Below are 26,920 nucleotides of genomic sequence, written 5' to 3' on the forward strand. Positions count from 1 at the left end.
CACACGGAGGGCCCAGCCAATCTTCACGTCGGCTGCTCTCTTTTTCGTCTGCTACTGCTTCCTTCGGCCACGAGCACACAATCAAAGGCGGCTCCTCTCGCACCTGCACCCCAGGCCGCTGATCATCTGGGACTCTCCCTCTGTTGCAGCCACTTCCGCAAAGGCGACGACTCTACCGGCTCCCCTTCTCCGCAAGGCGACGACTGCCCTCTTCTTTTTGGCGACGACCCCTTCTCCTTTTCGAAGCGCCACCTTCTAGAGCTTCAGGCTGGCGTTGAGCTGGCGGCCAAGCTAGGCTTCCAAGTGGCCCCTTTACAAGGTGGCCACTTCTCAATATATTTTTATTATTTTTTTAAGGCTCAAAATAATTACCACACTTCAATACTAAAAAACCCCTCCTCTTCCTTGTACTTCGGACCACATCACCGCGTCCATAACCTTCCAATACCAGAACTGCTCCCGGCCACCCTCATCCTCATGATCAACATCATTATTTCCAACACATCCATTGCCCAGTCGGTGTGTTATGCATTTAGTAACCACCCGCACATCACACCGTTGCCATAAAACTCCGGATCTCCAGCGTCTGTTCCGGAAAATAAAACACGTGCATAAACCAACTTTCTGCCAAACCACTCGGCCTGTACACTTGCCAGGGCATTGAGGGCAAAGTTTATTCGCAAACCACACGCACCATATGTACACTGACCAAAAATACCTCTCAGATTTTAGCCTGACATACTTTGCCCAACCCCTAGCCTGCTGAATCATTTATGATCAGCAGAAAGCATATGACCACGTTTCCCTCCATCTATGCTCTGAGCATCATACAGTGTAACCAACACATCTCTGTTCCAAATGATCCAAGAAACTCTGTCATTTTCCACAGGCACAATTTTCCATCCCATATCCCACAACACAACACCAGAGCTTCTGGAGACAAAGCTCCTGACATACACACTATCCCGTCTCATCTCAAACCCAAAATCCCTGACGATCAGCACCAATATTGGAGAACCAGTGCAGCAACTCTTGCTGAGGGTAAAAATTGATGAAAGCTTCATCAAGAAAAACCTGCTGTACCATAACACTTTCCTGTCCATCAGCATAAGAATCCTCACCATCAAAACCAGCCACCACAGGCAAAACAAACTCCTCTTCAACCGACACTATTCCCAAAGCATCCATCTCAGTTCCTGTATGCTCATCTTCATTAAAACCACCAAGAAATTCATCTATTACAACATCCATCTCATCCATAGCATCAACACCATTCATAGTCTTCTGGTGTTTCTCTTCCTTCATAGCCTCAATTCTGGTCATGGCTTTTTTAACATTAATACACATCTGGTCATCCAGCTCCAACTCAGGCTCATCATCCTGTAGACTGTCTATTTCCCACTCATCCCACACAGGTTCATTATCCAAAGACTTAAAAGCAAGCTCTTTCACATCACATGCATACCTTTGTTCAGGATTCATTTGTACCTTCACGCATTCTTCATGTATGGCTTCTTCTTGTTCAGCAACCTCATCACCAAGCACTTCTTCATCAATAACCAGGGCATCCATCTCTGCATCCTCCTCACTGGATGAAGTATCCTCTGTTCCCTCACTAGTAGTGGTGCTACTAGTCGTCCATCTATGTATGCCTCTCCCAGATTCTTCCCTTTATACCAAACATTCACCACAGGACATATATCAGGTAACTCCTGAACAGATAGAACAGTCACTATCCCTTTAGCAGGCTCCTTCTCTCTCGGGTTCACAAGTCTTTTCCACTGACGCTTTAAATTAGGAGCTAACTCTATCAATTGCCCAAAAGTAATGTTAGCCTTCCTTTCAGCCATGTCCTGCAAACTGTAGCTATCCTGCCCACCCCCTAGTGGAAAATCAGTTACCTGAAACTTCCTACGAGACCTCCTCTTCTGCTTGACCTTCACATCTTCTCCTTCCTTCACTTTACCTTTCTTCTTGCTGGGCCCTACAGTATCCTTGCCTTTTCTTTCCTGTGGCATCCGTTTCCCCAAAGGCATCACATCAGCTTCTGCTTCCTTCGTCTTTTCAAGGGTGACCACATCTATCACCTTAGTTTTACCCTTCTCTTCAGCTGTAATTCCACTGGGGCCTACTTGATCTCTGATATCAATACCATAATCATTTGACCTGTCCGGTAACTGTGAAGGTAGTGGGTACATGTCACCACCCATTCGCTGAGGCTTATCACAATCTGTACTCAGATAACCAAGTTCACCACAGTTCCAGCATGTAGGAATGAAATGACGGCCCCTACCGCGACCACGTCCATACCCTGCTTGTCTATCTCCCCCCTTCATGATTATTACCTCGGCCTCTACCACGTCCACCACCTGTACTTCCCATTAAATTTAAGCTCAAATTCTTCACAAGATCAACCATCTGCTTTATATCCTGTCGCAATCTCTCATCAGAACCTGCAGGAACCATAGGTACTCCTTGACTACCTTGTGGCACCATCTGCATAGCTTGGGCTTCAGTGGGCTTCATCCTCTCGATCACTGCACTCATGGGTGTAGCCTCCACTCTACGAATCTCCGGTTGTGCTACAACTGGAATCATCCCCAGCTGATTCATCCGCTGCAGTTTCCAATCTTTTGACTTAGCAATTTCTACCGCATCCTCAAAAGACCTGGGCTTCTTCAATTCCACTTTCTAGCGAATACTCCTCTTAAGTCCAGCTACAAACTTGTTCTTCTTCATCATATCAGGCGGCACCTGGTCTTCCCCCAAAGCCCTGCATAGAGTTTCCCATAGCAAAGAAAATTTCTTCATATAATCATCTATTGATTCAAACTCACCTTGTGTCAGAGCTTGCACCTCATGCCAAACCTTGTCGGGGTCTTCTACTTTCTTGAACCTGTTGCTAAGTGCTATCTTTAATCCATCCTCGCTCATCTCAATGCGTGGAACAGCATCCCTTAACGACTCCTCATAGGCTCTATACCAGGTCCTTGCATCCCCTTTCAAACAGATGCTCAATAGCCGCAACACCTGTATTGACTCACTGATATGGTTGCTTATACATGCAACCTCCATCCTTTCCAAGAAGTCTGCCACATCCTCATTCGGACCACCATAAAACTCTGGATAAGACATCATCTTGATCCCAAAACTTCACTTCCAATCCCAAGCAAAAACCCAAAAACACCTTCCTTCAATCTCTCACTCTGGGGCATACACCCTCGTAAGAGAAATCCCTGAGCAAATCCTCAGTCAAACTATACCAGAGCAACTCCTCAGTCACACAATGTCTGAGCAGATCCTCAGTGGGGGCACCAGAAGGATGTGAGGTGAAAAAAAGAAGAAAGAACTTGCCTTTATAGCTCTTTCACCTCCCAAACTTGGAAAAACTACCACGAACGGGGCACCACCAGCCACCGGCTAGAACACTCTCTCAACATTCGCTACCCACCCACACCATAAAGACAGCTCAGAACCACGAAGGACAGATGATCATTCAACAAAAAACATATACAGCATCAACCATGTACAAACTCAGCAAAATACACCAAAGACCAGGACTCTGGCCAGGATTTACTGCCAAGGGAATACAACCTTGCGTCTGACAACCAAGCCTCTGTCTCCCAGTCCCTGTAATTTCCAGAGGGCGCCTACTCCAGCAACCCTTCTTCACTTCTTCTGTAGCCCGGCTACTCTCTGTCTGCTGCTGCTACCTGCCAATTGTCGTAGGCGAGCCCCACTGTCTCCAGCCCACACATCAGCACCTCTACTGCATCCAACACACACAAAAATCCAAGGCTCCCTCTCTGGTCAGCATCCATGCACTGCCTGCAATCATTGCCCACACAAGACCAGCTACTCTCACCAGAAGGCGCCCACACCAGCTAACCTTCACTCAGCAGCTCCCACTCTCTGTATGTCGTGACCAGCAGCTTCACCAACCACCAGAGCCTTGCACAATCCTCAGCACCACGAACCACTCAACACAGCAGCCTCCATATCTAGCCAAAGCCACATCACCCAATCCTTTCCTAACAGCAGCCCTCCCTTGCTGCTTCAATCAGATGCCCACACTAAACATCACCCAAGAGACCTGCAGCCTCTTCTGTACAGTCACCAACCCCTCTATAACCAACACACAAGGCCCACACCAGCCTCTTCTTTCACACATTGTGGCAACCTGTTTTATCTTCACTTGCTAACCTTCCCGCACACGCGTGCGATAGCCAGTCACCTCAAAGCCCACTGGCCCGCTCACCTCTTCACATGTTGTCCACACTTCTCTCTCTTCTTACCTTGTGCCTGTCAGCCCGTCGACCAATCTCTACACGACGGCTACCTTCTCTTCACACGGGGAGGCTCCCACCACCTCTGCAGCCCATCTACTCTTGACCAGCTGTGCTCCAAAGCCCACCAGCTTCTCTAACCCGCCAGCTTCTTTCATACGGGAGGTCTCCAGCTGCTACACGATGGCCACATCACAGCTGCGCCTGCTTGCTCTCTTCTCCCCACGCTCACACATCAGCACCTGAGAGCCTCCACGTCTGCAACTCCTCTTCACTCCTCAGCTCTTCACACGGAGGGCCCAGCCAATCTTCACGTCGGCTGCTCTCTTTTTCGTCCGCTACTGCTTCCTTCGGCCATGAGCACACAATCAAAGGCGGCTCCTCTCGCACCTGCACCCCAGGCCGCTGATCATCTAGGACTCTCCCTCTGTTGTTGCAGCCACTTCCGCAAAGGCGACGACTCTACCGGCTCCCCTTCTCCGCAAGGCGATGACTGCCCTCTTCTTTTTGGCGACGACCCCTTCTCCTTTTCGAAGCGCCACCTTCTAGAGCTTCAGGCTGGCGTTGAGCTGGCGGCCAAGCTAGGCTTCCAAGTGGCCCCTTTACAAGGTGGCCACTTCTCAATATATTTTTATTATTTTTTTAAGGCTCAAAATAATTACCACACTTCAATACTAAAAAACCCCTCCTCTTCCTTGTACTTCGGACCACATCACCGCGTCCATAACCTTCCAATACCAGAACTGCTCCCGGCCACCCTCATCCTCATGATCAACATCATTATTTCCAACACATCCATTGCCCAGTCGGTGTGCTATGCATTTAGTAACCACCCGCACATCACACCGTTGCCATAAAACTCCGGATCTCCAGCGTCTGCTCCGGAAAATAAAACACGTGCATAAACCAACTTTCTGCCAAACCACTCGGCCTGTACACTTGCCAGGGCATTGAGGGCAAAGTTTATTCGCAAACCACACGCACCATATGTACACTGACCAAAAATACCTCTCAGATTTTAGCCTGACAACAACCAAGTCCATGAGTTCACTGGTGGAGACAAGCTCCATCCAGAAAGTCATGACATAGATGCAAAAATTGAGCATCTGAGTACGCAAATGAAGGAAAGAGGATACACACCACTTGTGGACCTTGTGCTACAGTCCACATCAGATGAGGAGAAAGAAGGTGTCTTGTGTGGGCATTGTGAGAAACAGGCCATAGTTTTTGGTATACTTAACACTCCGAGAGGTGCATCTATTCGAGTTTCCAAAAATCTTCGTATGTGTATCGATTGTCTGCACAAGTCATTTCTCAGATTGAAAGATGTGAGATAATTGTGGCAGATGAGCATTGCATTCATGTATTCAAAGATGGAGCATGCTCTTGCAAGGATGAATTGTGATAAGCAAGGTCCTCAATCCTATACATAGTTCTTTTTTGTGCTTTTACATAGGTGTACTGGTACACAACACTTGCGACATCTAGCTACACTATGGGAGGTCTTGTAGTTAGCTGAAGAGGGGCACCACAGTTTTACCATACAGAAATATGCTTCCAAAGATAAGGATGAAGCTTGTGAGAAGGGTATGTAAAGGGCATTCAATGCTAACACAAGTCTATTGGTGTGGTTTTGCAAAGTCCCACATAAGGGGCAACCTTGTTGCATCTATCCGTACAACTTTGAACTGTTTTGGACCAGTTTGTACAATACCTACTGTTGCACTTGTTGTACCTACTGTATCTGAATATATAGCATTTGTACTTGCTGTGCATAGGTAATTTGTAAAATTTTGGGCTTTTGACAATTTCTGCTTAATTGTAAAATGGAAGCTGCAAGATACACAAAAATTTGGGGGTTTTGGATTTTTGTGCAATTAGCACACATTACAGCCCAATTGCATACAAAAATTTGGGGCTTTTTTTGTTTAGGAGCACCATTGCTACCCCTTTATAGGTTTTTGGCACAAATTTGTTGTATACAGTCAATTTGTAGGCATTTTGTGGGTAATTGATTTGCACAGGATCAGCTGAATTGCGTGGCATAGCACATTGGTGCTTTTGGGATTTGCCTATAGAAGTGTTTGCTCTTTCAAGAAAAGTATTTTGTAGGTTGTCATTTTGTGCATTCAGTCATTATGGCACAAAATGCAACTAACGTATTTGGTGTACTCACACGAGGATAAATTAGGAGCTTTATGGTCAAAAATCTACTTGTGGGTTAAAAGCCTGTGGGGTTATGTGAGTGGGGATGAACCTCGTCTTGCAGACATTGCACTTGCCACTCCAAGGCAAGGTGCAGTAGGCTGCACAGCCTATAGTTGCCACTCCGGAGTAGAAAAGGTGGGATGCACATGATGCCCAAGTCATGGTAGTGATCTCTTTATCAATGAAGAGATCAATTATCCCACACATTCGGTCATGTAAATGTTAGTGTGCATGAGAAGTCATCGAGACCATGTATCAGGCCAAGAATGAGGCCAGAGCTTGAAAACTTGGACATGCAAGAACATCATAGTATCGCTGATCATCTAACTAAGATCCAGGATCTTAGAGAGCAATTACTCAATATAGATGAAGCCGTACGAGAAAAAGAACTTGTATCCAAGACACTGAATTCATTGCCAGAGTTGTACCTCAACTTCCACACTTCTCTCACCTTAGACCGCTAAGTATCTCAAGGGCGACAGACCCTTACTTTTATGACCTAAGGAGTACCCCATGAAGATGAGGGCATCGGTCTCGAAGGCCCATAGTGTACCCCAGAGTCCTACCAACATCCATCAAGGCAATAGATTCCTCAAAGGTCTTTTTCTGAAGCTTTTCGACATCAGTGTTCACCCCATGGAAACCAAGGCATCGGCCCCAAGGTGCTAAGACAACCCCAGGTCGTACCAAGCATTTCTCATGGCTGCGGACACGTCATGTCTCAATTTACTTTGTACATATTTTTTTTTAGGGTACATTTTCGTAAATTTTTATTACTCCTAGCACCTAGCTCATATCTAAGAGGTAGCTACCACTAGGGATAACTAATATACCTTGAAAGCATAAGAACTTGGCATATTCCCTTGGTATATATCCTACACTATCTTTAGATAGAAATATCTTTTCCTAAGTCTTCTAAGACTCTAGAATTCACTCACCATATTTTAACAACTAATCAAAAACTTAAACCAGCCAACATTGTGTGAACATGCAAACCATATATTCGAAAGATAAGAGCACATAAAGAAATAAAGATTAAGATTTGAATACACCTGTTGTAGTGCCCTATTGATGTTGTTCGTTTGCATTGATGCATTGCTGATTTTGTGCAGATTGCTCCTCCTTGATCTTTGTAAGCGTAGCATGTCTCCCCCCTTCCTAATTTGTTTGCACGATAGGTGGACTATTGGGGCGTGTTTGATGCTCTTGTTTTTTACGGAGATTTCTGTAAAATCTTTATTAACAAACACGAAAAAAAAAGAAAAAAATAAAATTTGCCATTGGTGCCAAACACTGAATATAGCCGAGGGGAAAAACCCAGTGGGATAAAAGTGCCCTGGCTTGTCGATCTTATTATGGAGTCGTTGAACTTACCCTTGCGCTGGTGGTGGATCCGTGTCCTCGTCTGCTGGAAAGATGGTATCAATTTCCTCAGGATGCAGAGACAACCCCTCACAAAAACCTGCCGCTGGAAAAGGTGGTAGAGGAAGGAGTGCTTCCTCACTAAAGTATGGCATTGGTTCTATGGGAAGGTTAATCAGACAGTTTTGATTTTGGAACTGCGCAATGTAGGTACTCATATTGATCCAATATTGACATGTGGAGGCTTGGGGAAGGAGGGCTTGCAAGATCGGTGGTTGCAAGTCATTTAGGCTTGTATCCCTCCATTGTTGTGCTTGAACCTCCTCAGGTAATCTACGTTGATTTGGTCCTCTCTCTGGTATTCTCACATTAAGAAGATTATGGCGTTGGGGTGTAACTTCCACAATTTGCTTCATTAAGCCCGTGCCATATCGTCTAAAGTAAGAGCGGCATATCCAACAAATATGTGAAGCTTCTTCTAATACAAGCCGTGCACACTCTTGACAATGTGGAAATGGGTGATGCTGTTGATAGAATAATGTGACAAAGTGATGCCCACATCAATTTTCACCTAAGGGAGCATATAAGTACCTAGAATGTGTTTGAAATGGAGGAGCACTATAACCCCCGCGATGATCTGATCGAGTACTATCAGGGTCAATGCATGGTGGACATGTATCTCGCCAAATATCCATCAGGAGTTATCTGGACGTAGAACAATGAAATTTAGAACACTCATATCCATCATGACAATTCCAATCAAAAACAAGATTATCTCAAAAAGTACACATCTTCTAAAGGCATAAGGAACTACATTATTCAAACATTGATTTACCAAAGAGCTTTAATTGTAGTGTTAATGCCTTATCTTTAGTTTTTGGTATATCCTTTTTAAGAGGTGGACACTTTAGCAATTGTCTTGGAATTTGAGCAAGATAAGAGGATTTAGTCATTGAAATGCTAGAATCTATGCTCAAATGAGACTCATTTGGACTTGTTGTAGGTACACAAGTTGATGGTTGAATTGTGTAACAAGGAGAAATCGGGACAACCGGTGTTTCAATACATGTTTTAGGAAGATCAACACAAGTAGATTTGTAGGTGCTATCACAGCCACCTTTCCTTTCTTGAAGATTTTGTGTTGACTTCTTTTGCACCCACTGATATGGACAATCAATTGTGGCTTTTGGAATCTTTCTGAAACACTCTTTTACCCCTGTCAAAGCATGGCATTTTGGAAGCCAAATTGTTGTTGCACCCTCATAATAGCCTTGTGCTTTGAGCACATTTTTTGGGACCCATCGAGTAACAATCCGAGGTTTGGGCTTGGAAATGATGTGCTTCTTAAGAGGCTTAGCAACTGGACTAGATGTTACCAGTTTGTACGCAGCTTTGGGTAGCCACATTGATAATTCCTTCTTACCTGGCCTTCTTTGAGCAGCAACTAGAGTAGTTGGAACATGCCAGCCATGGCCCTCACTTGAGTAGTCATCAATTATCCACATCATTTGTTTTGGAGCTTCAAGAGCAGATTTTGATTGTGGGTTGGGTAAGGTAGAAACATTACCCCTTTGACACGATAAAGCTCGTGGTGTAGCAGATCCCAAGATGCAATCAGAATCAATTTGCAACTTGTATTGTCTATTCTTCCAATCTAATGAGCAATTGGTAGCACTTAACCACGATCTACCGAGAACAACCTCTACTACTGCCTTGGACTTACATGCCACATAAAAGGGCACTGACATCTGGTGATCCTGAATGGTCATCATAATGACACATTTTCCCTCTATAGGGTTATCTTCCCCTGAGAAGCTTCGTAGGTCCACAGGAATTTGCACCAGTGGTGGTTGACCCAAGGCTATCCAGGTGTCAAACGAGAGAACATTATAATCTGCACCAGAGTCAATTAAGGCAGAGACAAAGTAGGTAGTCTCATGAAGATGAAGGCACACTTAAATATTGAATGGTTCGACATATGGCTCATCAGTAGCCAATTGTATGGCTAACATAGAAGCTTTGCGACGCTCCTTGGCTTTTGCAACTCTAGCTTTAGCCTCCTCTTGAGCCTGACGTTTAAGTAGGTCAAGTGCTTCTTTCCGTGTTTGTGCAGCATGGCTTCAGTTAATGGTTCATTGTATTTCTTGAGACGACTTCCATTAATGAAGTTAGGCATTTGCTCACCTTCTAGTGTCTCTAAACGCACTGCACCACTTGGGGTAAGCTCATTAATCACAAACGGTCCTAAGCCACGTTTTTTGAGCTTTCTTTTATGTTTCTTAAGTGTGTATAAGAGAACCAGGTCTCCTTTTTTGAATCGGCCAGTTGTTACATTTCTATCATACCATTGCTTTTGTCTCCTCTTCTCGGCATACATCCCCATTACCGCTAGTAAGCGGGTCTCATCAAGCTTTTCCAATTCGTCAACGCGTTGTGAAAGCTCATGACCAGTCCAATCCAATTGTTTAGCTACTCGTAGAGTAGGTACAAGAAATTCAATGGGAAGAATTGCATCTAGCCCAAAAGCAAGTTCAAATGGGGTTGTGCCCACAGATGTTTTATAGGCTGTCCTATATGCCCAGAGAACTGAGTACAACTTTTGCTCCCAATTAGTCCTATGTCCCTCAACAATCTTTGTGAGTGCTATATGCAGAGAATCTTATTAGTACTCTCGGCTTGTCCATTGGTTTGGGGATGATAGGGTGCAGAACGCTTGTGAATTACCATAAATTCTTGAAGCAAAAATTCTATGACTTCATTTACAAAGTGTACACCTTGATCACTAACGATCTCAATTGGTAAGCCATAGCGTGTAAACACGTACTCATACAAGAACTTGGCTGTGGTTCTGGCATCATTTTTGACTGTTGCCTTTGCCTCTACCCATTTAGTCAAATAGTCGGTTGCGACTATAATATATTCTGCATGCGTGTTACGAGCTGGAGGTTTAATGGGACCGACAAAATCAATACCCCATTTTGCAAAAGCACGTGTGCTTAACATAGGCCGCAATGGCATATGTCCTTTGTGATGGGAGGTTTGGTCCTTTGACAATCGTCACAACGTTTCACATATTCTTCGGCATCCATTTGTAAGGTTGGCCACCAAAGCCCAGACCACCTAATCAACTTTGCTGTGGTATTGCCAGAAAAGTGTCCACCCCCAACACCTGCATGTGCATGAGTTAAGATTTTCAGATAGTCAGCTTCACATACACACATGCGTAAGTTGCCATCCTTGCCCCTCTTGTAGAGTTGGCCCTCTATTAGCATATAGTTTGCCGCTTCAATTTTAATAGCCTGCTTTCGATGTTTAGGAATTGTTTGATCCGTATGACCATGCTGAAGATAGTCCACAATATACTTACTCCGACTTGGTGTAGTTGAAATTTGGAATAATGTGACATTATGAATTGGCTTCTGAATTTTACATGAAGCACAGTTGCGATCAAATGTTTCAGCATCTGCATGCATGGTAGGCCACCATTGCCCATCTTGAGATATACGTCGCACACAAGTAGTAGCTGATGCATGGATTCCATCGATACCCGCATGTGCCCATTCCAAGATCTCCTCATATTGGTCGGGGTTAGGTATAAGCCTCAACACTCCATCATTACCCTGACGATATAATCTCCCTGAGATTAACTTGAATGGTCGCCATAGGTCCACATTAGGACCCGCTAGTTGTATTTGCCCACTTGTCAAAATTTCTAAAATGGATTCAGACCATCTAGGAGCTGTCTCTACAAGGAAAAGTGTTGAATCTAACATATCATCATCCACACCCACCACAGGAGCTTCGCCAGAGGTGATTCGAGACAAATGATCTACCCTTAGATGAGTTGTTCCTTTTCGAACTGCAACTTCAAAATCAAACTCAAGACAGATGATAAACCACCTTACTATCCTTCCAGTTGCACAAGGCTTATTCACCAAATATAGCAATGCTTGATGGTCCACAAAAAATATGAATTTGTTTGCCAAAAGGTAATGGCGAAACTTTTTCACTGCATATATCATGGACAATCCTTCTCTTTCTGTTGTGGTGTAATTCCTCTCAGCATTGTTCAACTGTCGACTAGCATATGAGATTGGGAAATCCTTATTGTGTTCTCCCGATTGAGCCAAAATACATCCAATTGCAAAGTTTGAAGCATCAATATGGACATGAAAGACTTGGTTCCAATCTGGTGCCCGTAAAATGGGTGCAGTCACTAATGCTTGCTTCAACTTTTCAAAGGATTCCTCACACTCATCAGTCCAATTAAACTTTACAAGAAGAGCATATAACGGTCTGGCTAGGACAGCATACATGTAGATGAATCTACGGTAATAGCCACAATGTCCCATGAAAGTTTGTACCCCTTTAGGGTTGATAGGCCAAGGTAATGAGACAATGACATCAATTTTATCCATATCTGTTGAAATCCCATTGCGAGAAACAATATGGCCCAAAATTTTCCCTTGTCTTACCATGAATTTGCACTTGTCAGGATTCAAGCATATACGATAAAGTTGACACTTTTGAAACACAAGTCTCAGGTGTTCTATATGATCATCACGCTCTTGTGAGTGAACACATAAATCATCCATGAAAATCTCAAGAAATTGCCTAAGGTACTCCTTGAATACATGACTCATTAACCGCTGAAAGGTTGCTGGTGCATTTGTTAGACCAAATGGCATAACACGATAGGCAAAGATGCCATCTTCAGTAGCAAAGGCTGTCTTGTGTTGATCCTTTGGATCAATTGACACTTGATTGTACCCGGAGAATCCATCCAAGAAACTATATGCCTTTTTCCCTGCAACTCGTTCCAGAACATGATCCGTGATTGGAAGTGGGTAATGATCACGCACAGTAGCTGCATTTACCTTCTTGAGGTTTACACATACTCGAAGTTTTCCATTTTTCTTGGGCACCACTACAATAGGGGAGACCCATTCAGTGTGTTCAATCTCATAGATAAATTCTGCCTCTAAGAGCTTGTCTATTTCTTCCTTTATCTTCCTTGCAAAATTTTCATTGTAGGTATAAGGACGTTGCTTGGAGGGTTTTGCATCCTCTCGCAATGGAATTGTATGCTGACATATGCTTGGATCAACTCCTTTGAGGTCTTTATAACTCCAAGCAAAAACATCGCGATACTCCTTTATTGTTTGTATTAATAACTTCTTCTCTTCTAAGGATAAGTCTGTGGCAATCCACACATAGCGAGGCTCTTCTCCTGGCTTAGCAATATCAATCTTTTTTGCATCCTATGGACCATCGTATGAAACCCCTGGCACGCTTGGTTTTTGTCGCATGGGCTGTTGAAGAACAATCTTCCGATCTTGAAGAGTGTACTGTGTGAAATTGGGAGGAACATTTAGACCTTGCTCTTGTCCACTTGAGTCTTCACTCATTGAAGACCATGCGGTTTTGAGCTCTCCTTTGCCATCTTGCATCGGATTTTTTTGTTCAATCGTTGTCTTTGCACTTCCCACACTCTTTTTTAAATCGGTTTTAGACTTGAGTTTTGGTTTTTGTTTCTTCATCTTTTTACGATTTTTGCTAACAGTTGTTAGCTTTTCCCCTGCTTGGAATCCATCTGATCGTTTGACTTGGTCTTTGATACTATCTTGTGCTTGGACATAGTATAGATATTCGTTCTTTCCTGAGAAGTGAGGTGGTGGTCGAGAGTTTTCAATCTTAGACTCCTCCTTTTCTTTTTGGAGTCTCTCACGTTGTTCACGCTCATCTTGTCTACGGATTCTTTTATGGCTCTTACAGCATTTACGTTTAGGTCGGCTTCGAGTGATCTCTACCTGAACCTCCCTTCCTCTCAAGAGTAGGCGTGCCTTTCCTAACTCTTCCTCAGGGATTGTCACATCATTATTAAAATCAGAGTCCCAGCCATCTTCCTTATCAGCATCATTAGCAGATTCGAGTGTCAAATCCTCTACTGAGACTTCCTCGACATGCATAGCTGTTGTGGATGTATCTATATAGTACAAATCATCTAAAAGGGCACGTGGTTGTACCATTCGTATAGGAATAATATCATATCCATCTGAGTCACAAAATTGAATTGGCTTCGGTAAAGCACATGTTGATAATGTTGCAAGGACATGACTCCATTCTAATGGATCAATTAAATGCTCAGGGAAGGGTTGTGGAATGTATGCCTCGTCTGATACACTTCGATTATCTTTAAGTCTCTCAGTGTTGAAATCTCTACATGAGGCTCCGCACATCCATAGATCTTCTCGCCCATCGGACAATGTAACTCTTGAGCCCTCAGATGAAGCAGAATCAAACTCATCTATTGGAGACCTTGTTACATCACGATATGAGTGATTTCTTAGGTTGACCCTTGTGATGACAGAATCATGTCGGAGGTACAAATAATTGTATCCCCAATCTTGAATCATTTGAAATTGTCGCATGAATGGTCTACCCAATATCACTTCATAATTTGGATGTTTTCCAAAATCTACTACTGCAAAGGTGTGCTCATATTCAATCCCACACGTGGTGACCAATATGTTCTCAAGCAGCCCAAGGGGATGTTCTAAGCTTCCATCTGTTAGCTGCAAGCGCATCCTGGTACTCCTAATAGCTGGTTTGCCCCATTTTTCCCAAATGGACCTTGTCACAATGCCCACTCCTGCACCACTATCAAGTATTGCAGTTGAAGATACTTTTCGCACTTCTAATGGGAGGGTAGCATTTCCCTGATCGTCCTCACAAAATTTTCCTACTTTGTTGATAGGAACTGGCATAACATGTTTTGTCTCAGGGTGTATAGTACACTCATGGTGACCCTTTTGTAGCAATACCTGCTCTGACAAACATGTGGCAATATCATTCCACAACTCAGGTCGAATTTTTATCAAATCGAGCAAAGGTAAGGTACAAGCCACTGGTGCTGACAAAATAGCTTGCACCATACTCATATCTTTCTCCTTTGTCAACCTTTTATTCATGGAGGGTATCCTCAAGGTTTGAGAACAGTTCTCATATTCTCCCAGATATGATGGTAAGGTTTTCATTGTATGCTTACTTCTAGGAGAAACATTTGTTTGAACTTCCTCCTGGATGCTTGGGTGTCTAAATTTGTTTTCCGTGCCCCTGGTAAAATCCACCTCAGAGAATGGAGGCGAACTAATAGAAGACATGTTCTCATGAACTGCGGCCCACATCTCATTTGCCATGTCCTCATTAGCATCAATAACTTCATCAGTGCATGGGAAGACAAGGCTAGGTGGTGGCAGATTACCCCCTTTCAATTGGGTGTCAATTGGTGCAGACCTTTCACTATGAGCTTGTGAAATGAGCTCACTTTTCATTTCCCGACTCGATGACACTTCTGGTATGGTTTCTAATGTTGGCTTAAGAGAGGTTGGGCCCCCAGGAATAGGTGGTGGTGGTCCCTCAAGTATTGACTGAGCTTCCCTAATGAGTTGCTGATGTACAGCTAGATTGATCTTCTCCTCACGAGGGTTTGGGTATTCTTGAAGCTTCTTGGGTAGCTCAGATAAAGCTGCAATGCGACTTCTATGAGCATCAATGATGGCCTCTAGAGTCTCATTCACTTTATCCACAAAAACAGAACCCCCAGAACTATCCTCAGTCGTACTAGCCTCATCTTGTTTAACACTAGGCCCAGGTTGAGGTTGATGTTCCTCATGCACTTCTTGGGATGTAAAAGTTTTATCCCTCATGTTTTGTTTAGAGGCTTCTTGAGAACTAGTGGATGTACTTTTAGTTTGTTTGTTTTGGTTCTTCTTCCGCCGAGTGGTTTTTTTTCTACTGGACTGTAGGGTCTTGTCCACTAGATTTGTTTTTGCATCCCTAGTTCGAGGTGTCTCATCAGTCTGTATTTCAGCATTTCGTGTCTGTGATCTAGTCATGACTCTAAGTGGCACGACATCCTCATTCTCAGATGAAGGTGGTGATGGAACTGTACCTACAAGGTTGAGTGAGACCTTTGGTTGAGAGGTGCCTTCCTCATGTGGTTTCAGCAGACAGTCTTTTGGGAAGTGTTCTACACAACACCCTAGACAATATCTTTCAATTGGTGGAAACTGTTGCACTGTTGTATTGGACCGAGATGCTTGCCTTGAGCGATGTGGACAATCACGAGCCCAATGGGGTTCTCCGCACTCATAACAGGGGCCCATTGGTTTGGCCTCTACTTTCCTTGGCTCCCCGGCAGCGGCGCCAATGGAGAGACGGAATAACTCTCTCACTTGTAGCAAGAGTAGTATGATCCACACTTAACTCAATCCAATGGGATTTGCATCCAAAAGAGGAAATAGTGGTGGTTTCCACACACTCTCAACCGGATTTGAGTCTTTTCCCCGGCAGCGGCGCCAATGGAGAGACGGAAAAACTCTCTCACTTGTAGCAAGAGTAGTATGATCCACACTTAGCTCAATCCAATGGGATTTGCATCCCGTTCGGAGCTAGGGACTCAACCCGTACCGGTGCACAAAAGCTTATCCATTTGATGGAGAGAATGCTAAGAAAACTACTACTAATGACATAGACTCAACACACACTCAAGCTCAATCTTGCTATTGCTCACTCAACTCCACATTCCACTCATCCATACATCCAAACAAGAAGAAAGCTTAGCTATTGCTTACGCAAGATCAAAGCATTCTTCATTCTCGAATACTCATTTCCCTAGCATGCACACAATCCTTGAAGCTATCAATAAGAAACATGCACACTAGAGAATTGACATGAGAAGAGAGACAAATATCAACTCATTGCATTGAATTAACAAAAGAATAGAACTTACAACAATGTAGATGGGGAGAGAGAAGAGCTTGCACCTCTATGGAAGAAGAGGGAGAGCTAGTCTCAAGAGAGCTCAAACATGAGTTTGCCCAATGTGTCCATAAGCTCTCAAATGAGCCACTTTTTATACAAAAACTCTAAAACTCCCAAAAGTTCCCATGTGGGATTATTGTCAAACCCACTCCCACACTCATCCACAACTTGGAACTCTTTTCAAGAGCCCTAAGTGTCTTTTTTGTTGCATCCTTGTATTGATCTTCATTCGTTGGTTTGCTATTATAGGAGGAACAAGCGCGGAAGAATAAGTCTTCTATGGCACATGGTAGTGAAGATCAAGCTTTAGTTGCCCATGATAAGGGCAAGGGAAAAGCAAAGAGTGGCTATCAACCCAAGGCTGATTCTAGGGCAAGTGTCACTTATGCAAGAAACTATGGCACTACATTAGTGAGTGCAGGAAGAGACAGGCTAAAGAGAAGAAAAAGGAATCAGGTTTGTTATTGGACTCTTCCAGTATGCCTGCAGCAAAGACTAAGGATTCCACTCACTTTGTGCAAGATGATTGGGCATTCCTGGTATGTAGTTATGATGCATCACAAGAGCACTTACCTCTCAATGTGAATGAGAAACAAGTCATTTGGTACTTTGACAGTAGGGCTTCTAGAAACATTACATCAAATAAGGATTTGTTCATGTCATTGAGGGCTGCCCCAAAAGGGAAGGTCACATGTGCAAATAGTTCTTCATATCCAGAGATTATGCTCACATTACAGATGGTTCAGACCTATGCATTTTAGATGTGTTGTATGTGCCTAGAATCGAGAAGAACTTGCTATCAGTCTCCTCTTTTGCTCAAAGAGGCTATGCTGTGAACTTTGAGGATGACAAATGCACAGTGAGGGATAGAGAGGAAGAATATGCTATAGTCACTTCTGGCACATTGTACCAAGGCTTGTATCATTTGGACACATATGAGAAGAATGGACAGGATGCATGCTTGGCCACCCATTATACTTCGGCCATGCAAGAGGCAGAGTTATGGCATGTCAGGTTCGGGCATATAAATTTTGGAAGTTTGATGTTGCTCTAGAGGCATAAAATGGTGCAAAGTATACTGCATGTTGAGCTGCCACCTAAACATGTATGTGAAGGGTACGTTTTGGACAAGATGCATAGATATGCCTTCCCCAAGGATGGATCTGTAAGGGTTGTCCAAAAATTATAGCTCATACACAGTGATGTGCGTGGTCCCATGGGGACACCATCATTTAGGAAGCATCTATACTTTGTATAGATGCTTCCTAAATGATGGTGTCCCCATGGAAGCATTTAGGAAGCATCATTTAGGAAGCATCTATACTTTGTAACATTCATTGATGACTATTCTTGATTTGCTTGGGTTTTCCCTTTGAGAGCAAAGTTTGAAGTCTTTATGTGTTTTCAACATTTTGTTACTAAAGTTGAAAATGAGATAGGTTGCAAAGTAGAAACCCTCCGCTTAGATCAAGAGGGGAATGCATGTCAAATACATTTAAGGCATATTTAGTAGAAAGAGGCATAAAGCATCAATGTACTTTGCCTTACACACCACAGCAAAATGGTGTAGCAAAAAGAAACAACAGGTCATTGATGGAGATGGCAAGATGTATGGTTAAGTGCAAGAATCTGTCTCACAAATTTTGGATGGAGGCAATTATGTATGTTACACATGTTTTGAACAGGTCCCCTATGAAGGCTTTGAAGACAATAACTCCTTTTGAGGCTTGATATGATAGGAAACCTACGGTTGACTATCTTAGAATTTTTGGTTGCCTTGCATATGCATATTTGTGGACTACAGCAGTGGTAGCAAGGGATACCTCCTCTACAATCCATGCAATCAAACAATTTTTGAAAGTAGAGAAAGTGTATTTGCTGAAAATTCAGCACAGCCACTTGCAGAGTTTAGCAAACACTTTGAAAATGGTCCACATGATATGTTTGACGAGCTGATCCCATTGGGCATAGATGGAACATCAAAACAACCGCAAGAAATGCATATTGGACAGCCTATGGATACTGAAAATCAGTCCCCAAATCAGCATATTACTCCTCATGTTGTACAGGAAGCTGTTCAAGAGCAGACAGTAATGCAAGAAGCTAAAACAATGCCTCGTTGGCTGGTTTGTACTTTGCAAGAGAGCACAATTTCAGCTCCTCTACTTGGGAGGACACGGGATGGCTCTAGAAGTGCTTAAGAACAGGCAAATGTATTATACATGAGTACTATTTGTGATATAGATGACCCATATTCATTTGAAGAGGCCCAAAAGAATGAGCATTGGATAGGAGCCTTGCATTCAGAGATGGATGCTATCCATAAGAACAACACTTGGGATTTGGTTGACTTGCCTCCAGGCAAGAAACCCATTGGCACAATTGGGTATACAGAGTCAAATGGAAATCTGATGGTACTATTGGCATGTACAAGGCCCATCCTGGGGACAAAGGTACTATTGACAAGTACAAGGCCAGTCTTGTGGCAAAGGTTATGCCCAACAAAAAAACAGACTATGATGAGAATTTTGCACATACTTCTCAGCTAACAACTATTAGACATGTTGTTGCATTGGCTGCCCATCATGGATGGAAAGTGCATCAATTGGATATAAAAACAACTTTTGTTAATGGGGACTTGCAGGAAGAAGTTTATGTAAGTCAGCCTATTGGATTTGTGATGCATAGTCAAGAAGGCGAAGTGTGCAAGCTCTACAAAGCACTTTATGGTCCCAAACAAGCTCTAAGAGAAAATTCATGCATACTTGACCAACCAAGGATTCAACAATAGTCCAACTAAGAGCACCCCTCTATGTCAAAGAGGATCATAGTATTTTAATTATACTCATACTCTACGCGGATGACATGCTTTTGACTGGGAATAATGAGGATGGAATTTCAACTTTCAAAGCTACATTAAAGACCTCATTTGAAATGTCAGATTTGGGTTTATTACACTATTACTTGGACATACAATTTGTGCAAATGGATGAAGGCATTTTTATGCTTCAATCCAAATACATACATAAACTCCTGCATAAGTTTGGCTTCCAATTTCTACACTTGTAGAACCCGGGCTCAAATTGATCATGTATGATGCAGGAGAGCCTAATGACATGAGCCCGTATAGCTAGGTAGTGGACTGCCTCATATACTTGTGCAATACATGCCTAGATATTCAATTTGGTGTGTCCCAAAATCAAGCAAATTCATGCACAGCCCAGGGACAAAGCATTGGCAAGCTGTGAAACGCATTTTTCGCTATCTTCAGGGCACCTTGGATCTTGGATTGTTCTATCCCAGGGGGCAGTTTGCAACACAATGATTTAGACTGGGCTGGTGATTATGACACTCGACAATTTACCAGCGGGAATTGTATTTTTATGGGCAGTTCATGCATATCATGGTTAAGTAAAAAGCAACCCACTGTTGCCACATCTACCTATGAAGCTAAGTACATGGTACGATTCACTACTATGGTAGACTGTGTATGGCTAAGAAGGTTACTTGCAGATCTTCGTGAGTGTCAGCAAACACCCACCACCCTACTCACTAATAGTCAAAGTGCTAAGGCCGTGGCATGGAATCTAGTTTTCCATGCTCGTACCAAGCACATACAGACACATTATCACTATGTCAAGGAGAAGCTTCATGCAAGGGAGATCAATTTGACCTACTGCCCTACACAAGACAAAGTTGCAGATATGTTTACAAAGACATTGCCTTGAGAGAAGTTTGAAACTTTCCACAAAGATTTAGGCTTACTCTTCTACAGAGAGTGATCTACTACATTGTACAAGTTCACAACATCACTACAGGGGGGATTTGGAGGCGTCTTATAGATTGGTAGTGCTATGTGTGAACATGGGCTTACCAAGAGCACTTTTACCCATTGGGTTTTTCTTGCTAGACATCTAGTGTGAAAGGACACTACACTTTATATCTTGTTCTTATACTTCATTTTCTCATCACTTAATATACGTGCAAGTACATCTCCAACTCCTGCTCCCAATCGTGTTGCTTCCTGTGAGTGTGTGTGGGCTTCATTGCAATCCATACCCTAACTCTAGCATCCAAGAGGATCAACAAACTAGAGCTATGAGAGAGAGAGAGAGAGAGAGAGAGAGAGAGAGAGAGAGAGAGAGAGAGAGAGAGAGAGAGAGAGAGAGAGAGAGAGAGAGAGAGAGATGTAATACTCAAAAGAGAAGACAATGACTGCATGACTCAGTGATTTGATGTGATTGATATAAAATTTCTTCAAGTACAATGCTTTTATAGCCTTAGAGAAGACAATGACTACAATGACTCAGTGATTTGATGTGATTGATATAAAATTTCTTCAAGTACAATGCTTTTATAACCTTAGAGGATTTGAATAACATTAGTGCTTATGTCAGACAAGTATAATATCTACATATTATCCTAACCACTCTAAGAGTAGGTTCACTCACATACAACTCCTCCAACAATAGTGGATGATGATGGCGATGTCATTTCCCATATATATACATATACATATACATATACATACATACATACATACTTATGTACATACACATATACATAACACACACACATACACACACACACATACACATACATACATACATACATACATACATACATACATACACACACACACACACACACACACACACACACACACACACACACACACACACACACACACACATATCTATACACACACACATATATACGTATGTATGTACGCACATACACACACGCACATATATATATATATGTATGTATGTATGTACATACGTACATACGTATATGTATGTGTATATACCTTCATAAGGTCAGAAAAATCTGAACTTACAAATTGGGAGATTTGAGAAAGAATACTAGTGAAGAAGGACAAAGACAAAAACAAAGCATTTGAAAGATCAAAAATAGATAAACTAACAAACCTAGCTACTAAGAAAGAAAGAAAGAAAGAGAGAAAGATTTATTAACGTCTTCCAAAATACTGAACTCGGCCTATGAGACAAATCAGTGTACCTGTGTGGGGTATCCTCTGTCATCCCAACAAAATGAAAAAGTACTGAACTAAAAAGCTGAATCTGGGTGTGCAATAAGTACAATGAGTGGGGGAGGTGATGGAGCTCTACTACTAGGAGAATGCAAAGCTATATGCATGGAGTATACAATCATGATATGCAACCTAGCTAGCTCCATCCTGTACCATACTGGGGGTATAGAATGGTATACATCAATGAAGGGGGTGTCCACAGCTCCCTGAAGAACATGCCTGGGTCTGCTCTGAAAGTGAGCCAGTCACTCCGCACCCTCTCTATGAAACTGAGCTCTGATCTCTGTCATCTCTCTCTGGTATAGGCTTGGTGTCCGAAAGCTAGGTGTCCTCTGTCTCCTGTGGGCTCTGAGTGTCTCTGCTCTCTCTCGAGTAATTCCCTGCTGTGTAGGGGCTGGGAGTGGGGTGGATCTCTGAAAAAATGTAATCTGTGTCTGTCGTCCCCCCTCTAGAGCTGTCTGAGCATGTAATGATGTCTCTCTATGACGCTGTATGTCTAGAATGAATCTCCCCAGTATGCGCTGGTCTGCTGCCTCAAAGATCTGGCGTAGGGAATGTGACTCTCTGAATAAAATGGGATCTCTCTCTCTCATGGCTGTATATGCTCTGCATACATAATGCTCCTCACTCTCCACCTCTCTCTCTCATGGCTGTATATGCTCTGCATACATAATGCTCCTCACTCTCCACCTCCTCTCTGCATACATAATGCTCCTCACTCTCCACCTCCTCTCTGCACAATCTGCATACCCTCTCCTCTCGGGGGGATCCGTGCTGCTCTGCCAGTCTCGATCTCCAATCGATGTGATGAGACTCTAAGCTGACCAATAGCTACTCGAGAGCCGTGTGGTAAAAAGCCCTCCATGTATCTAGGCCTCTCTATAAATCCATCATTAGTGATACTCATGAAGTGATCTTTGTAGTATAGCATCTTCGGTGGAAGAGGTTGTGTAGGTGATATCCATGTCTCTCGTGTATAGAGCTGCCATAGGTCCTGTCTCAATACTCTGTTCCTCTCACTATGAGAGACGGATATGTGGTGCATCCCTGTCATACTGGAATGGTGGTAGATGATCCATGTCTAGGCCATGCTGTGAGAACCAATGTGTGACTTGTGCATACCATGATCCTCTATCTCCTGCCTCAGCCAGCTGTCTAGATGCCTCAAAAGCTCTGTATGACAATCTGTCTTGTGGCATCTCTCTGAATCTGTCTAGCAGGCATATAGTCTGCTCGGATGATGTCACATCAAACTCTGCTCGCATAATGTCATGAGGTACTGACGATTTGCTGCGTATCATGTGTGCCATCTTGAGAGCCTATGGTCTCTCTATCTATGTCCACCAATGGGTAGCAAGTCTTGGCGCCCATACCACTGCTCCATACATCAGTGCCGGTGTGACTAATGTGTCAAATAGCCACCCCTTCATCCGGGGCTCCTGAAAATGTGCCTGGTGGCACCGTCTCTCTAGCATAGCCAATGCTGCATATCCCTGTGTCAATCTGGCTCTGGCTGCTGAACCCATGGTGAAGCGCATGGCTTTGCTGCTGCTGTAGAGAAGGTAACCCCTAGGTACACGTATGATGTCACTACCTCCACCTGGTGTCCTGCGAGAGTGAATGTTAGCTGACTCTTGCTCTCTCTCGATGTATGAAGAAAGACCATAACCTTGGTTTTCCCAAGGTTCACAATAAGACCCCTCTTGTGTGCAGAAATCATCGAGTGCATGTAGATGCTACTGTAGACCTCCTGGAGACTCAGACACTAATACAATATCATCAGCATAAAGCATAATATGTACTGAGGTACCTGCTAGATCAACTCCATCTCCGCCTCCCCGTGTAATGAAGTCAGCCACCTCATCAATGTATAACCCAAATAGCGTGGGGGAAAGTGGGCATCCTTGCTTCACACCAATGGTGCTAGCAATAGTCTCGGGACATACCTCCTGGGCATCTGACTCGCCCAAAAACCTGCTCATATAATGCATAGATGCCCCATGTCATATCTTCTGGTATGCCAAGAGACTGCAGGCGCTGAAAGAGCCTCTCTCATGGTACTCTGTCAAATGCCTTGCGGAAATCCACAAAGCAGCAATAGAGCTTTCTCTTCCTCACTCTGGCCTTATCAATCATACATCTCAAAGTGAATACATCGTCAGTGGGGTAGAGAAAGCTCTCCTGAAGCCTGCCTGCCCTGATGAGCGTAAACCTGCTCGCTCAGCATATAAGCTAAGCTCTTGCTCCAACACTGCACCATAGAGTTTTATGGTTGGCCACAACACGTGGCCAACCATAACCGTCCTGTAGTTGCTCGGATAGAGCATATCCCCTGTTTTGTGGATCGGCACAATGGTGTGCATCGTCCACTCCGTAGGCAAACCCTCTGCTAGTGCCCTGTTAAACAGGTGTGCAAGAAAAGGAGCCAAAGAATCTACTGCATATATGAGATGCTCACCCTATAGGCCCATATGGTCGGCGGCCCGTCCATGCTGTAGGTGGCGGATAGCTTCCTTTACCATCGAGTGGGTAAAGAAGCTAGCTGTGTTAGGTCGAGGCTCCTGTGGTGGGCTGAGGTATAGGTGGCTGCTGTGGGGCATGGTATAGGCCCTCTGCATATGTGTGCCATGTCTGTGGGTCTGCAATGGGTGTCGGTGTTCGGGGCTCTCTGAAGTGCCGCCATGAGATAGGGCTATCTCTACTCATGAAGAAATGAAAGATCTCTAGCTCCTGTATCTCTGCAAAGGCCCGCCTTTTGCGACGAGTAAGTCTCCTCATCTCTGTCCTCGACTCCTGCTCCGTGAGATGGCTCCCAAGGTTCTCTGTATGGGTGCTTGCAAGATGAGGTTATCTAGTTTCATGTAGTGGGCGCCCTTGCTTTAGTTGGAAAACAAGCATTTTTTCAAGAAGAATAGCCAATCTCTCATAGTTAGCCAAGGGGTTTCACTTCAAGGTCTTCTAATGAAACATCATATGCAAAGTTGGGCACCTAAAACTATAATCTGATCGAATATCCAATAATTGCAAATCCCCTTTTATTTGGGAACCAAGTTTGTATACAGGCCCTGTCGTAGGTTTAGACAGGTACAGTGAGTGTGAGTAAATTGCCTATAACTTTTACATTATTACTCATATGATGTTCCCACTTTGCATATCACAAATACAAATAACATAGAGCTTAACTTGATTTATCGAGTAATTTTTGATGTGTTCTACTATTTTCTATATTATTTAAAAGGTATTAGAATTGTTAAAAAACATACTATTTTATCCTCCCACCACATCTACCATTTAAAATGCTCAAATTGTATGGATCTAGTGATGATTAGATTGGGAAAGATTAGTATAATGTGGGTATAAGGTAAAATTACAAATCTAACGGTTGGATTTTTGTAGATTTACTTTGGAAAATTTATTATGACTATTAGAGGCCCATTAAATCAATAGTAATTTAATTCTAGAAAATTAAATATTGAATCTTTCAATCTAAAAACTCAAGGGATCAATACTCTTGTTGCCATGAATTTATTAAAAAAAATTTGGCTTGATTTGAGTATGGGAAGGTCCATTTTCAATCCTCCCAAGTGAAAATTCCCATATTGTGTCCACTCTTCCCTTTTCAAGTCTAAAACCAATCCTAGTTAGGTTTGGAAATCTAGGCTTGGTAAACTTCACAGCTTAGGTTTCATTCCATGTGTGAGGCTTGGGTAGGCACAAATCTTATATATGCATGCCACTTTATGTCCACATGAGCATCGAGAGGATCCACATAAGCAGCTTGCCACCTCAGCTTGCCACCTTCACCCTCCATGTCAACATGGTCAACCTAGTTGACTCCCCACCTCATCATCCTAGTCATCATTAATGCCACATCATCTTGCCACCTTTGCATGCCACATCATCTTGCCACCTTTGCATGCCACCTCGCACTTGGTGACATGGCATGCCACATCATGGAATTGCCACATCAACCATAATAGTGCCACATGTCAAGAGAATGCCATGTGTCATGCACGCATGTGACACGTGGCACCTCCTTCCCACCTCCCCTCTTTTTTCAAAAACATATTTTTGAAAAAGTTAATTTAGTAATTTAGAGAAATAGAATATAGAAATTTAAATAATAAAATATATGTAACTTATTAAATAAAAGAATATAAAATAACTAATTTTAAAGGATTATATTTTGAGATTAGATCAATAATAATATTATTAAAGATCATATTATTAATTTAAAAAAAATAAATTTTTTAATTTAATATTTTTTAAATTTTTTTAATGTAGAATAAACCTTTGAATAAAATTTAAAAAAAATACTTTATTAAAAAAAAGCAGTTACATAATTATAAAATAAAAGATATCTTTAAAGATATATTTATATATCTAGTGATAAATATTTAGACTTGTTAATAAATATTATTAATAATATTGATTTTTAAGTGGATAATAGTTTATCTTTAATTATCTTTATGTTTATCTTAGTTATCCAATCAATCTTAGATAGGAAATCCAATGAGATTTGAAGTGGATAACCTATTTTTCCTATATAATCACACATCTCTAGTACTATCCCACACTTATCTCTAGTATTATCCCATCATTGAGCCTTTATAATATTTTCTCTCTTAGCTTCCTTGAGAATGGGTTCTCAAAGTCGTAGGAGTCGAAAACGTGATAGGACTAGACTCCCCCCCATCCACCAAGTTCTAGAGGAGAGGAGAAGGGTAGCTCGTGAGAGAACGAGAGAGTGGAGAGCACGTCAACGAGCAACACCTTCCGTTGGGCGATGATCCAAGCCTTGCTCCTCCTCTTCCATTTCCTCTCCCTTCGCCCTCTTCCCCCCCACTACCCCTTAGTTTAGATAATCCACATGAACCCGCCCTTCTTGAGTCCTCTCTTCTACAAGAACCCACCCCCCTCCTTTGGGCACCCTTCGTGTGGATAGGAAAGAACTATCAAAGTCAGGGGCACATCGTCGTGCCCATGCAATCTTCCATTCCTATTTCAAAGACCTCACGCCTTCATCACATGCATGTGTGCTTGATGCTTTGATTGATCTACCCAACATGGGCAATTGCAGGGCGCTTTCCGACATTGGAGGTCGAAGAGAGAGGAGAGCTGGCATGGCGGTGCGACAAAGTGTTCGTCATTCCTATATAGTTAACAAGAAGAGGAACTCTGCGGA

This window comes from Cibotium barometz, chromosome 6 (genome assembly GCF_041138505.1).
Source record: "Cibotium barometz isolate CiBa-2024 chromosome 6, ASM4113850v1, whole genome shotgun sequence".
NCBI lineage: Eukaryota > Viridiplantae > Streptophyta > Polypodiopsida > Cyatheales > Cibotiaceae > Cibotium > Cibotium barometz.